This window comes from Etheostoma spectabile, chromosome 15, assembly GCF_008692095.1.
Source record: "Etheostoma spectabile isolate EspeVRDwgs_2016 chromosome 15, UIUC_Espe_1.0, whole genome shotgun sequence".
Lineage (NCBI taxonomy): Eukaryota > Metazoa > Chordata > Actinopteri > Perciformes > Percidae > Etheostoma > Etheostoma spectabile.
Window position 1 is genome coordinate 31,063,471 of NC_045747.1, and position 12,556 is coordinate 31,076,026.

At 42.9% G+C, this 12,556-nt stretch overlaps 1 long non-coding RNA gene across 1 annotated transcript in view; it reads right to left on the reverse strand.

Moving 5' to 3' along the window:
- Window positions 1-12,556, reverse strand: part of LOC116703011 (uncharacterized) — a 29,173-nt gene that overhangs the window by 6,040 nt on the left and 10,577 nt on the right. The window contains exon 2 of the long non-coding RNA XR_004335312.1: window positions 3,729-3,733. This is a non-coding gene — a long non-coding RNA (uncharacterized LOC116703011). The remainder of the gene's footprint in view (window positions 1-3,728; window positions 3,734-12,556) is intronic.

Consider the following 12,556-nt stretch of genomic DNA (forward strand, 5'->3'; position numbering starts at 1 on the left):
CCCCCCCCCCCCCTACTTCCGGCGCCCTTGCTCACACCCCACCCATTTGAAACTTCATTTTGAACTACACACTTATAAAGTTGTGACTGCTCTCAGAAAAAGCTAGCCGCAGACATATGGAAACCTAGCAAAGTGCTCAAATCTGCCTCTGTGGTAGTTCCCGCTACAGTGGCTATGCTGCCACAATGACACACACACACACACAAACACACAAAGACACACACACACACACACGCTAAAGATAAGCTAAAACACAAAAACAGTACTAGTGTTGCGGTTGCGACTGGTAAAAACAATCCATTTCCAAGCTGTTAGACATTAAACCTCCGTGGCTTTGAGGAGCCCCCTCACTGTTTTAAATTCAGATGTGTTTGCTCCTTTCTCCCATATAATGTCTGGAGCCTCACATTTGTTAACTTGACCTTTTGGATTTGCTTGCGGCTAAATTGGCCACAAGCCTGAGCTATGGCTACAGAGGCTGAAGGAAGTCAGTAGTATGCAACATTGATATGCCAAACAAATAGATAAATTGCTCAACATATGCAAAATGCTGCAAAGGAAACGGAGAGCCTTATTGCCCACAGGACAAAAAGACGTATGATAGAACTGGATTTATAGAGGGAGATTATCTGCTCCCAAATAACATGTTAGCTTGACCTTTCAGAGCCGTTTGTGGCTAAAGAGCCTAAAGCTACAGCGGGGAAGTGAGCCATAGACAGGAATATTATGAAGCCTTTTAATATCCTTGTCACATAGTTAAGGTCTCTCCCAGCCCTCCTCGTTGTGTCTCTGTTTGGCTGAATTTCAAAACCATGCTGCAAGCTGTGCTGAAAAGCAAAAATTGGCCAAAACACTCAAGTGAGTTCCTAAAGATTGAGGTCTTTAGAGTTGTCTTGGCTTGGCCTTTTATAATCAAACAGCCATCTTATTTTGTATTTACAGACTGCTGAAGAAAAATGATCCGAAGACCCTAAACAGTTTCTACTGTATGTTCATTTTTCAGTGCGCGACTATAGGCTACAGTTGCCTCTTCCTTTTTCTTGAATGTAGTCTTCTTATCTTATATGAGCATTATCATCTTGGTTTGCTTTTCTGAAGATCAGGAGGAAAAAGGGACAGGGTAATGCCCTCATGTACTGTTCACCTTGTACACCACAGACTTCAAGTACAACTATGAGTCTTGCCATGTGTTAAAGTACTCTGACAACACCGCAATTGTGGGGTGTATCAAGGATGGAGTATTGAAGCCTTGTGGAGGACTTTGTGGGACAGTGTAGGACTAACCAGCTGCAGCTGAACACCACCAAAACTATGGAAATGATGGTGGACTTCAGGAGGACTGCCAACCCCTTGCTGCCGGTCACCATTGACAGTGTGAATGTGGAGACTGTCAGTACATACAAGTACCTGGGGTTACATCTTGACAAAAAACTGGATTGGTCTGCCAATCCTGATACACTTTACAAGAAACGCTCTATTTCCTTAGGAGGCTGGGGTCCTTCAATATCTTCAGCAAACTTCTGCTTATGTTCTACCAGTCCACCATGGCCAGTGTCCTCTTCCATGCTGTGGTATGTTGGGGAGGCAGCACTAGGAAGAGGGATGCTGGACCACTGGACAAGCTGGCTGGTGGTGGGCATGGAGCTGGAGTCCCTGACATCAGTTTCAGATTAGAGGATCCTGAGGAGGCTGCTCTCTATAATGGACAATGACTGCCACCCCCTGCAGAAGATCATGTTCAGTAGGCTCTTGTCTCCATCTTGTAAAACTGATTGACTCCCTTACTGACTTTTACTAGCTTGTCTGTATGGTCCATACATCACGTCTTTTTGTCAGTATGGACAGTTTTTAACTTTTCGACTTTAACTTTTCTTTAAGTCTTTTACTAGTGTCTATGTATAGCTGTGTAATGCTTATTATATACTTGATAGTATGATTGCCTGCTGTACTTGTTGTACACATTCAGTAACTGAGACATTCATGCATGGCTTCATCACCTCCCGTATGGACTACTGCAACGGTGTCCAGTCTGGTCTTAGCAGACTCCAGTATATCCAGAACTCTGCTGCCAGGGTTCTAACCCACACTAAGCCCTGGCCGCATATCAATCCCATCCTCCAGCACCTCCACTGGTTGCCAGTCAAGAGTAGTAGATTTTCTCCTACTCACCTACACATCTCTCCATGGACTCCCACCAGAATACCTCACAGATCTCCTCCACCACTACACTCAGTCACGTACCCAGCGGTCCTCTGACAAGGACCTGTTGGATACCCCCCGCACCAGGTTGTGAACATGGCTTTCTCTGCCAATGCTCCCATACTCTGGAACAGTCTACCACTCCATGTCTGCTCTGCCCCATCCCTGCCCATGTTCAAAAAGCACCTCAAAACAGTTCTTTTTCACTAAGTCCTTTGACCTAGTGACCTAGGGTACCATGAAAGTTATTGTTATTATTATTAACACTGAACATGATAAGCGCTATGAGGGCATTTTTGTAAGCTATGTCAGGGTATCTTAGCATCATGATAAATATATATCAGTATATCAGTTGGGGGCCCCAGACAGTTGCCTACCTTACCTTATATTAACATCCACTCCTAAAAATACATACATATTGATGCTTCGGAGAGAGACGCAGTGAGTGTTGAGGCCATGCATGCTTGGAAGTTCACCCACTTGATATGCGAACTCGGCGGCTGCCAATGTGCTCCTTCCCACCCAGAGATCGATACATGACTGGAAGTAGAAGACAAACTTTACCCCAGGCAAGTGCATAATCAATAGCCATGTGGGTTTCTGCTAATTAAACTGCCACATTAATATATCTCTCACTGAAAGCTACCTCTGGACAAGAAGGGCAGAGGAGAGGTTGGAAGGGGGAGATGATGAGATCAGATGGGAAGAGGAAGAGAGGAGAAAGAGCTGAAGAGAAAGAGATAGAGGAAAAGTAGTGATATTTCTAATCTGATTAATAGGGGGTGGGAATAACCAGAGGCCTCATGGTACCATATAATCATGATACTTATGTCACAATACCATATTATTGCTATTTCAAACATGCATTACCTTTTCTCCAACTTCAAATGTGTCCTAATTTCAAATGACGTCCCCAGGAAACTTTCTCAACATCTATCAACTGTTTTATCTAAAAAGATAAAAAGATTAATTTCTCCGTTTGTTCATCTTACTTCAATTTTTTATGCTGCAAAATGGGATTGTCAAGCATGCAAACTGACCGACACATATATAATAATAGATAGATACTTGGAGTCTGTATGATTCCTCTTACTTAACTTAATTAAAGACATGTTGTCTGGCGTAAACAAGAATTACAGGTTATTAGGACTTAAATAAAACTTGATTAGCATTCATTTAGTTTAGGTCTCTCCCCTAAAGCACAGTCAGAATATTTAGCTGGGATTCAAGTTAGAAGGTTGTGTCACCTTACTATACGGAATGCCAAATGACTCCAGACTTCTGTTATCTGTTCCATTAACTCAGCCATGCAGCTAGCTCAGCTGTTGTTTTCACTGTTGCTGGTCAAGCATCAACCTGTGCATTTTGCTGAGTATTTAGTTAACTATGCTTTGCTGTTGCAGTTTTTTTTTAACCGTGTTGCTGTCTATTTCTGTACGGTATAAATCAGATAGCGGACTGGCAGGTCTATGGCAATGTAAAACTTACAAAAATAAAAAAATGCAGACTTGATGTTCACATAATTCAACCCGGGCTGAATCTGCTGGATGACGAGAAGTGCTGAGTGATGTGAACAAGGAGAATAAAAAAGGGAAAGGATTAGAAACTGAGAAAGCCACAGCCTCGCAAACAGGGAGAGAACCCAGTGAATGCTGAATGGCAGACAGAGAGAAAGGAAAAAGTGGGAGACGGATGGGGAAAGCGAGCGGGAGTGGGGCTGGTGGATTAGTGGCGAGCAGGTGGGGCAGCAGAGGAGGCAGTGATATGTTATTTATTGATGAGGGATAGAATATGCGGACGGAGCAGAGTGTAGGCGAGGCAAAGCCTGCGTGGCGTGGAAGTCCCTTACGCTAGCAGTATGCACCTTTCCAGCTACGCGCATCATACATACTAATACACTCACACACACACACTCACACACACGTCGACCTCCATTCCTCACAGCCCTTCCTCTCTGACTGCTTACTTTTTTCTTTCACACATCAATTGGAAGACCATATCTGGATCTTGGCCTACAAACTGCATTAGTTAGAGCATAGACACGTGAAACAGTGGGGCATTTTTTTCTACATAGGAACACTTTGACATTTTGGAAAATCCGCTTATTTGCTTCCCTGCCAAGAGCGAGACGAGCAGACTGATGCCAGTGTCATGTAGCACGGGGACACTGCTGACATGGCTCTCGCCAAAAGTTCAAAAATACACCTACGGACACTCTCCTGGTCACATGTATCTCGTAGAAACATACTGTGACGGCCCTGGGGTTGTCCTTTGCTGTTCTGTTTCGGTGTGTGTGTGTGTGTGTCTGCGTGTGTGTGTGTGTGTGTGTGTGTGTGTGTGTGTGTGTGTGTGTGTGTGTGTGTGTGTGTGTGTGTGTGCGTGTTCCAGGGTGACTGTAGGCAGAGTCGAGACCCGGGTTCTCAGAGGAGATGGGGCTCACCTCAATCAATCAATGCATTCTCATGTGATATGGGTGTGTTGTCTTGTGCATTATGATGTTATGATGTTGTGATGTTGTTATTGTACACTATGTTAGTATGTAACTATACTGTCTGCATTGTTTCTTATCGAGAAAGCGTGCCCGGAGGCTTGCTCCAACCTAAGTCAAATTCCTCGTATGTGTGTTCATACCTGGCGAATAAAGCTGATTCTGATTTGGTACGAAAACTTATGCGCAACAATTTGTAAGATATCCTACAAAATGATGGCGGCCGGCGGCTGATCACGTGACAACCGCTTACATTTAGTGGTCTTTACAGTTAACACCAGTTTCCTGGGTAAGAGTCTTGTGTTTCCCGGGACACAAACTCCGCTCCCTGGTTTGAAAGTCCTGTGTTTTAGGACCCATCCATCCTCCTCCTTACACAGGAGGAGCAGTCAGCGTGGTGCATACAGCAATAAATATGTGAAAAACATACATATTACAGTGTGTTACTTTTCATAGCTGTATGTACCAATGGTTTATGAGAACAGCCGGCACCTGTACTTACACTAGGATGGCTGAAGACCATGCTCTTGCCTTTCTCTTTACCGTGCACCTCTTGGTGCAACCATAGGCGCTGCTTATATTTTCCTCCATGGGCGCCCTTTAAAAAGAAAAACTAGTCCAAAAAAATGTGAATTTCATAGCCTTAGGAAACGGACAGCGGCCGACAGAAACACACGGCGAATAACTTGGTAGTAGAGCTGTAAAGTAGGCTATCTTTCAACTCAGGGCGGCGCCAGTTCTCCCAGATACAGAGAGGACTGGCGATGAGACGCTGAACCGACACGTAACCGCGATCAGCTTCGTGTGAATCAATGAATCAATGGAGCAGGGGACTTAGCCAATCACGCTACGCCACTTAGCACCAACTACAATGTTTCATTTTAAATGGCTGTAGCCTCAGTGGGTGCTCAGTATTTTCCGTGGGTGCTCGAGCCCCCGCAGCACCCATTGTATCGGCGCCTATGGTTGCAACACAACGACACTCTCCCATCGCTTAAAATATGGACGCTTGGTCATGTGCCTTTTTTCACTCCAGTTCTTCCCATATCCATTATATTTTTGACTACACACCTCATGATACACTTACCCATTGTTTCCCTTGATGTTTCTATTAATTTATAGTGGTTACATAAAGCCCTTTGAGGTGACATTTGTTTAAGGAGTCTCCCCCTGCTGGAGATCAGAGAGAATGCAGGTTTAAGGAGTCTCCCCCTGCTGGAGATCAGATAGAATGCAGGTTTAAGGAGTCTCCCCCTGCTGGAGATGAGATAGAATGCAGGTTTAGGAGTCCCCCCTGCGGAGATCAGATAGAATGAGGTTTAAGGAGTCCCCCCTGCTGGAGATCAGATAGAATGCAGGTTTAGGAGTCCCCCCCTCTGGAGATCAGATAGAATGCAGGTTAGGAGTCCCCCTGCTGGAGATCAGATAGATGCAGGTTTAAGGAGTCCCCCCTACTGGAGATCAGATAGAACGCAGGTTTAAGGAGTCCCCCTGCTGGAGATCAGATAGAATGCAGGTTTAAGGAGTCCCTGCTGGAGATCAGATGAATGCAGGTTTAGGAGTCCCCCCGCAGGAGATCAGATAGAATGCAGGTTTAAGGAGTCCCCCCCTGCTGGAGATCAGATAGAATGCAGGTTTAAGGAGTCCCCCCCTGCTGGAGTCAGATAGATAGAATGCAGGTTTAAGGAGTCTCCCCCTGTGAGATACAGATAGAATGCAGGTTTAAGGAGTCCCCCCTGCTGGAGATCATATAATGCAGGTTTAAGGAGTCCCTGTGGAATCAGATAGAAGCAGTTTAAGGAGTCTCCCCTGCTGGAGATCAGATAAATGCAGGTTAAGGAGTCCCCCTGCTGGAGATCAGAGAGATGCAGGTTTAAGGAGTCCCCCCTGCTGGAATCAGATAGATGCAGGTTAAGGAGTCCCCCCTATGGAGATCAGATAGAATGCAGGTTTAAGGGTCCCCCCCTCTGGAGATCAGTAGAATGCAGGTTTAAGGAGTCCCCCCTACTGGAGATCAGATAGAAGCAGGTTTAAGGAGTCCCCCCCTGCTGGAGATCAGATAGAATGCAGGTTTAAGGAGTCCCCCCTGCTGGAGATCAGATAGAATGCAGGTTTAAGGAGTCCCCCCTGCTGGAGATCAGATATAATGCAGGTTTAAGGAGTCCCCCCCTGCTGGAGATCAGATTAATGCAGGTTTAAGGAGTCCCCCGGTGGAGATCAGATATAATGCAGGTTTAAGGAGTCCCCCCCCCTGCGTAATCAGATAGAATTCAGGTTTAAGGAGTCTCCCCCGCAGGTCAGATAGAATGCAGGTTTAAGGAGTCCCCCCCTGCTGGAGATCAGATAGAATGCAGGTTTAAGGAGTCCCCCCCTGCTGGAGATCAGATAGAATGCAGGTTTAAGGAGTCCCCCCCTGCTGGAGATCAGATAGAATGCAGGTTTATGTACTTCCGCATTTGTAGCAATGTACAATATGTCTGTTCTGTAATGCAGGAGCTCCACTGTTTTGTGTTGAGCTGCTTAAAAAGATGAGATGTTTGGTTAACCGTTACTTTAAGTGTAAAGCGGGACACCACATTGTGTTAGTACCACCAAGTCCTGGTCCATTCAGGTCTATGTGGCCGCCTGGTGTTGCTCGATGGGCTTGAGTTTCCCATATTTTCTGTTACTCTGGAGAATATTCTGGACAGTATTTGTCAGTGTTTCGGATTGTTGCAATAATAAACTTGCATATTTTTCCACTCACGTGTTGATGAGAGCATTAAAAACTTGAAAATAATCCGTTTTAAAGTATATTTAGAACATAAAAAATGTGTGAATAATTTGTGATTAATCGCAAGTTAACTATTGACGGTCATGTGATTAATTGCAGCTACATAGTTGAATCGATTGACAGCCCTAAAATAAATGAAATGGTTATTCCAAAAAGAAAATCTGGTATAATCGCAGTCGTGCGGAGTAAAGTGTGCTGTGAATGCCCAGCTGCAGTGAAAATGGGTCAGTATTTAATGAACTAAGAGAGTGTCTGACTTGTAACTTGTAACTGTAAAACATGTTGAACTACAGTTTAGATCAATTTACAGACAGGGGTTTATCTCTCACTGCCAGGTTGTATCGTCATCCAAAGTGCCCCAAAAGCGCGGGGAACTGTAATGTAATAATGATCATGTTTGATTAAATATTCGCAACAGAAAACAAAAAGAGGCAAAGAAAGGAAGACAGGAGGAAGAAGACAGGCGAAAGAAAAGGAGGCTGCTAATTGATTAGCTACAGAGGGAAAGTCTGAAGCTTCATTTGCCAAAGTGCTGCGGGGTGTAAACCCCCCCCCACCCCCACCCCCACCGCCTCCTCCTCCACAAAGGGACGAAGGCAAGATGCAGGCAATTGATACACTCTGTTAGGCCTTATCAGAACCACTGTGATCAGCCGCACCTCCAGGCCTATTCTCTGCAGTTTAACACCAACACAGAGAGAGCTAAGTGCGTGTGTGTGTGTGTGTGTGTGTGGGTGTGTGTGCGTGCATGTGTGCGTGCCTGCATGTGTGTGTGTGTGTGTTTGTGTGTGTACTAAGGAAGAGTTGTAAAGCATTAAAAGCTTTTTTTTTCCTGGGAAAATGACCTGCTATTTACTGATTAACATCAGCTCTGGAATAGATAGCAAAATGTGTGTGTGTGTGTGTGTGTGTGTGTGTGTGTGTGTGTGTGTGTGTGTGTGTGTGTGTGTGTGTGTGTGTGTGTGTGTGTGTGTGTGTGTGTGTGTGTGTGTGTGTGTGCGTGTGTGTACACCACAGTGACAAGAGCTGCATTATCATTCCCACCCACACATTCCTCACAATAGCAACGTTAATATTAACACCTTATGTAATGTTGGCTTTGAGCTTCATTTCCCTTCCAGATAAATGAAAGCTGCACGCCGCAGTTTTTTTTTTTTTTTCATGCACTCTAAATGGCACGCTTCATAACAGTAAGATGCACACATTACTGCTGAGCTGTGTGGCTGTCACTCCTACGACCCCAGAAAAGCAGGCAACCTTTGTGTAAAAAACAAAGGTTGTGCGTCGGGCTTTAATTGTCTACCGACAATTAGAGGGTGAGACCAGGAGACTAGTGCAATGACGATGTTAGATCGTGAATAAATAAAATGTGCCCTCAATCTGCCTTTACAGAGGAAGTATTAGTTTCATGCACATCAGTTGCAGTTCTATCTTTTTTTATGTCCGAATGAAGCTTTATGTAGCATTTTATTCATGTTCCGCGCACACTACAGGTCTGTTCAACAATTCAATTCCATTTATAGTATCAATTCATAACAAGAGATATTTCAAGACACTTTACAGATAGAGCAGGTCTAGACCACTCTATAATTTACATATAGAGTGTCTTATACCCACTCTCTAATTTACGATAGAGTAGTCTAACCACTCTATAATTTACAGATAGAGTAGGTCTAGACCACTTAATATTTACAGTGAGCAGGTCTAGACCACTCTATATTTACAGATGAGTAGGGTCTAGACACTTAATAATTTACAGATAGGCAGGTCTAGACCACTTTAATTTACAGATAGAGCAGGTCTAGACCATCTATAATTTACAGATAGAGTAGGCTAGACACTCATAATTTACAGATAGAGCAGGTCTAGACACTCTATATATTTACAGATAGAGCCTATCTAACCACTCTATAATTTACAGATAGAGCAGGTCTAGACCACTCTATAATTTACAGATAGAGTATGTCTAACCACTCTATAATTTACAGATAGAGCAGGTCTAAACCACTCTATAATTTACAGATAGAACAAGTCTAGACCTCTAATAATTACAGATAGAGCAGGTCTAACCCTTAATAATTTACAGATAGAGCAGGTCTAGACCACTCTAATGTACAGATAGAGCAGGTCTAGACCGCTCTATAATTTACAGATAGAGCATGGTCTAGACCACTCTATATTCAGATAGAGAGGTCTAAACCACTCTATAATTTACAGATAGAACAGTCTAGACCACTCTATAATTTACAGATAGAGCAGGTCTAACCACTCTATAATTTACAGATTAGCAGGTCTAGACCACTCTATAATTTACAGATAGAGCGGGGTCTAGACCACTCTATAATTTACAGATAAGAGATTCTAGACCACTCTATAATTTACAGATAGAGCAGGTCTAACCACTCTATAATTATTACATAGAGCATGGTCTAGGACCACTCTATAATTTACAGATAGAGCAGGTCTAACCCACTTATAATTTACAGATAGACAGTCTGACCACTCTAGAATTTACAGATAGCAGTCTAGACCACTCTATAATTTACAGAATAGAGTCTAGACCACTCTATAATTTACAGATAGACAGGTCTAGACCACTCATAATTTACAGAGAGCAGGTCTAACCACTTATAATTTTACAGATGAGCAGGTCTAGACCCTCTATAATTTACAGATAGAGCAGTCTAACCACTCTATAATTTACAGATAGAGTAGGTCTAGACCACTCTATAATTTACAGATGAGCAGTCTAGACCACTCTATAATTTACAGATAGAGCAGGTCTAGACCACTCTATAATTTACAGATAGAGCGGTCTAAACACTTAATAATTTACAGATAGACAGTCTAGCCACTCTATAATTTACAGATAGAGTCAGAACCTCTCTATATTTACAATAGAGCAGGTCTGACCACTCTATAATTTACAGATAGAGAGTCTAACCCACTCTATAATTTACAGATAGAGCAGGTCTAGACCACTCTAAATTTACAGATAGAGCAGGTCTAACCACTTAATAATTTACAGTAGACAGGTCTAGACCACTCTATAATTTACAGATAGAGCAGGTCTAGACCACTCTTATATTACAGATAGATAGGTCTAACCACTCTATAATTACAGGGGGGGATAACAGGTCTAGACCACTCTTAATTTAGATAGAGCAGGTCTAGGACCCACTCTATAATTTCCAGATAGAGCAGGTCTAACCACTCTATATTTACAGATAGAGCAGTCTAGACCAACTTCGATAATTTAACAGATAGCGGTCTTAGAACCACTCTATAATGTACAGATGAGCAGGTCTAGACCACTCTAAATTTACAGATAAGAGTCTAGCCACTCATATTTACAGATAGACAGTCTAAACCACTTATAATTTACAGATGAGCAGGTCTAGACCACTCTAATATTTACAGTGAGCAGGTCTAGACCACTCTATAATTTACAGATAGAGAGTTCTAGACCATCTATAATTTACAGATAGAGCAGGTCTAGACCACTCTTATATTTACAGATAGAGCAGGTCTGACCACCTATAATTTACAGTGAGCAGGTCTAAGCCACTTATATTTACAGATTAGCAGGTCTAGACCACTCTATATTTACGATAGAGCAGGTCTAGACCACTCTATATTTACAGATCTAGCATTTCAGACCACTCTATAATTTACAGATAGAGCAGGTCTAGACCATTCTATAATTTACAAAACCCAATAGTTCTACTAATTCCCCCTAGAGCAACTATTAGGTGCAACAATGGCGAGGGGAAAGTAGAAAGGGTTAAAAGTACACTGAGTTATCAATCCTAGCCTTTTTTTTAAACCAATAGCATCATCTAGTGGGTTCAACAAATAGCTAATGGTTCATGGAGCGTCATTTGGATCGTTACTATCATTACATCACTACCACTACTATCACTTTTCCCTGCATACAGTGTCATAATTTAGCTGCGAGCTAACCACGGCAATAGTGCTCCCACGGGCTAGCTAATTGCTAGCCACTCTGTGCTAGCACCCCGGCGCACTAGCAAACTTAGCTCCAGTCCCAACTGCATAGAGAGAGAGAGAGAGAGAGAGAGGGAGAGAGAGATTTTTAAAATCTTAATTTTACCAATTTAAAACCACATTATTTCCACTACAATAAATAGAGCCATAGAACATATTGCACATCAACAAACAGGTAATTTACCCGTCAACCAATCACATCTCTACCTAAATACTCCGTTAAATAATAAATCATCTCCTACTACGGAGCATAATGCATCTCTATAACACCACTGGTTCCAAAACTCATCAGTGTTATACATTTCTTTATAAAAACCAAAAATGAACCCACACGCTGGCTTTCACTAAAGAGATGAAAACAGAGAGAGAGAGAGAAACAGATAGTCAAACAGCTGTTGATGTTCGAATCAGAGAAGAAGACCTGCAGTCCATGGTGCGAGGTCCTGTGCAGACCCGAGTTCTTGCAACTTTTATTAATTTTCCCATGTTGCTTAGACATAACTAAATGTATCGCTCTGAGCACCCGCGTCCAGTCCAAAAAGAGCGCCAATGTGTAGTTGTTCAGGAACTGATAGGCAGAACCAGGGGCGTAGCACAACTTTCTGGGCCCTGTAGAGATTTTCTATGGGCCCCTCCCAGCATCCACAGCTATTCATTCTAGCATCTTTCTGGGCCCTCCTCACACAAGGGCTCAGGGTACTCAGTCCCTGATCAGAACTGGAATTCAAATTTCTTCCGGGTACCCGGTACTTTTTGCATTTTAAATGGTCTGTATTTTATCTTAACTGTTAAATTTGCAGGGGTATTTAACACTCTGATTAACGCTCTGATTATCATTAGATGTGATTATTACGTATGACAGACCATACTTACTGATATAGTTACACTTGGGAGGAGTAAAGAATAAATATGCAACTTAAAGACATGTTTGCCTTTACACCTTTACACACACTTTCTTATATTGATCAGATCCATCTCTAAAAAATGAACGGGGCCCTAGGCTACATTCACACACATAAAGCACAGCTGCAAAACATGTAATTGAAAAATGATCTGAAATAAATAGCTGGACCCTGTTGTGTGTGTGT